Here is a 3,545-nt window from a genome sequence, read left to right as displayed (position 1 = left end):
GTCGTGCATAGGGTCGCTATGAGTTGGAAATGACTCGAAGGCACATAACAACAACAACAAATCTATCCTCTTTCCCCAAATAAAGTCCTTTTTCTCTGAACATCCCTTCAAAATTATATCCCTTTGCATAGTCATCTCCTTTCCTTATCACTTACCACATTTAGAAGTATTTTGAACATAAACATTATTTTAGAAGTATTTGTAGCACTTTTTCTTCATAATTTGTCTCTTGCAAGCATATTCTTTTTATTTTATTTTCTGAAACTACTCTACTTCTATAGCTCATTAGATCTCTTACATACATCAATGTCTCTCTGATTCATATCCAATAATTTAACATTTTAATAAGATGACCCAAATGGCACATGCTCAAAATGAAAATAAGCCTATTCCTTGAACTTGATTTTCTCCTTGAATTTTTTTTGTGTGTGTGTGTGAATAAACTTCTCCTAACACTCAAGAAAAAGATCCCTGTGCCATTCTCGAATCATTTCTTTTATCACACTGTCTTCCTTCCTTCCCCACAGTGAAGCAATTCCTAGGTCCTCCAGCAAGCTCTCTATTTTCTATCACCACAATTACCATCTTCATGCATGCGACCTTCATTTCCACCTGGGCACACTAATGTCTACCTTTATTCTAGTCTTCCTCTAATACAATCTTTACACAGTATGTTGAGAAAGGCAGGGATGATTGTATCACATTCCTGATTATAATATTTTAATAACTCCCTATTACCTTTAAGCAGGAGAAGGACGGGCAATCTCCTCCCGTGTGATTTACTGCCTATGAAAACCCACTGGATGGTCAGTTATGAGTCGGTTCTGACTGAACAGTACACAACAACAACAACATTACCTTTAAGATAACATTCAAACTTCTTAGCTGAGTTTACTGAGACTTCCTGATCTAGACTCTCTATGCAGGTTATGTTTCAGCTATTATTTCTTGCACTTTGCATAAAATGGCCCTTGCCTTTGTCTGGAATGGCATCCTCCCTTGGCTAACTCTTATTTGTCCTTCTTGTTTCAGCTTGGATGCCTCATCTTTCTGTTCTGAAAGCTTTCTGTTTCACTGCTAGATGCCTCTTGATTATTGCACATATTAAATATATAAAGATTATTTAAGAATAATATGTCATCCCAAGTAAGTTGTGCTGCAAAACCAAAGGTTGCTATTCTCTAATGGTCTGAATCCACCAGTGTCTCTGAAGGAGAAAGAGGGACAACAATCTCCTTTCATGTGATTTACAGCCTTAGAAAACCAATCGAGGGTAACTTACAAGTTGGTTTTGACTCAATAGCAATTGGTTGGGTTTTGTTCAATTACATTATACACATTTAGGGAGCTCTGGTGACCTGGTGGTAAGAACCTACACTGCAATCCCAAAGGTGCATGGTTCAAATGCACCAGCTGCTCTGTGGGCAATCTCCTCCTGTGAAATTTACTGCCTCTGAAAACCGACTGGAGAGATGGCACTCAAGAACAATATTATATATTACATTTATTATACTTTAAAGTTGCCTTAAATAATGTTTATTACATTTGGTTGAATAAATGAATGATTATGTAAAACATTTTACTTGCAGAAAATGATGAAATTTTGTGACTTAAATGTATCCAAAGCACATGCTGAAACCTACAGCATCCCTTTTCAGCAGGAAGTAGCTAAGAGAATATGCCATCCCCTTTTCCTTATGAATCAGGGTGAAGTCTCTCTCAGGGAGGAGAGATAGGGAATGGCAAAGGACACACTGACAAAGGAGATAAGTCAGAACTGACTTTGACAAGCACTGTGGCAATTGGACAATTAAAACAGACATTCGGGGGGAGGGGGGAGAAGAACGAACTGAGGAGGAGGGTAGAGAAAACAGTGCAACAATGAATGAATGAAAACCCAAAATCTCTGTAAATGTTCATTAAAACTAATACAATTTAATAATAATAAAAAACCCTAAAAAATAAAATAAAAAAAAATGTATCCAAAGCAGTGAACATTTAGGTGAATGACCAACAAAATGATAAATATTAATCACATTTTGAATTCACATAGGTCTCAAATGTCCTTGTAATTGATTTTTCCATTCAGAAATCTTCTCTGCCTTTGGCATTTACTGTCATCTTTTTCCTCCAAACTTCTCTAACCGATTAGCTAACATTAGTCACTTGATGTTTTCTCTCATTTTAAAATCCATTACCAAAGCATGTCAGTCCCCATTTTCCCTTTTCTACAATATTGAAAAATAGAGAAGAAACTTTTAAACTCATGGGAACATCGTATCTTAAAGGTATAGATGTATTTTTTTAGGACTGTTGCAATATTTTCAAAATTTCTTTAATGCATTTCTCCCAGTACAGAATATTAAATGGAATTTTTTAAAATCACTGCATAAAATGTCTTACAATGTTAGTTGTAAATATTTGTTACTACTTTCATTATGATTTGGGGTACAAAATTTTACCTCTCCCATCGCATTCCCTCCCCCACTCCTGCTTTGTTCCACAATCCCTGAGGAATGATCCTAACCAGACTTCATGCACCAGATCAAAAATCAAAGCTTGTGAAAATGCAGAGTGTGTTCTATCTTTATTGAGCGTGAGGAAACCCACCCCGGAAAGAATTGAAGATACATACCTTCACTTTTCTGACAACAGTTGTTCCTTCTTTTTGTTAGTTCAAAGCCAAACAAATCAAGGACATTTCATCAGCAAGTCCGCTGCAATCCTGAAAGTGAAACTAAAATTTAAAACAAAGCCAAAGCCTTTTCTAGTTGGTGTATTATAATGAAGACAAACGAAAAAATTTACACAGATACAGCAAGTGCTTACATTGCTTCTTTAAATGTCTTGTCTTCATCAGGGATAATTCCCTGGGTTTAATGTAAAGGGTCAAAGAAGAAGCAATAAAATTGAAAGAGGTAGGACTTCATTCTTTGGTTAGAGTGGGTGGAGCTAGATAAGTTTTAAGGAACTTTACCAGAGAGTGAATTTCATTTCTCTGTCTCTCTCTGTCTCTCTCTTTCTCTCTCTCACACACACATACACACACACTACACACAAACTGATTCAAAGCTGTTATGATTGAATAGTTTGTAGTCTGAGGGACAGGGTTAAGAAAAAAAAATAAACCTTCACTAAAGCAAAAGTACCTTCACATGTTTTGTCTTGATGTATATTGAATTCGGGCAGTCTAGTGGATGAAGAGCTGTGCTGCTAACCCAGACACAGGAAGCTCAAATCCATCAGCTACTAGGGAGCTCTGGTGGCCTAGTGTCAAGAAACTGCCCTGCGATGGTGAGGGCACACGAATCCGTCAGGTGCTGCCCTGGAGAGAGAGGGGTAACTTCTTCCTGTTTCAATTGAAGCCGAGTTGACGGTACACAACAAGAATTTTTTTAAAAAAAGAAGATAGGACTCAAATCCATCAGCTGCTCCTTGAAGAAAGATAAGCCATCCCCTTCATGGGATCTACAACCTCTGTAAACCCGCTGGAGGGTCAGCTGTCAGTGATTCTGACTTGACAACAATGAAAATTTGTTTGTGTG

This window comes from Elephantulus edwardii, unplaced genomic scaffold (genome assembly GCF_000299155.1).
Source record: "Elephantulus edwardii isolate Elephantulus edwardi_28Jun2011 unplaced genomic scaffold, EleEdw1.0 scaffold00018, whole genome shotgun sequence".
Lineage (NCBI taxonomy): Eukaryota > Metazoa > Chordata > Mammalia > Macroscelidea > Macroscelididae > Elephantulus > Elephantulus edwardii.
Note: the sequence above shows the minus strand (reverse complement) of the source record.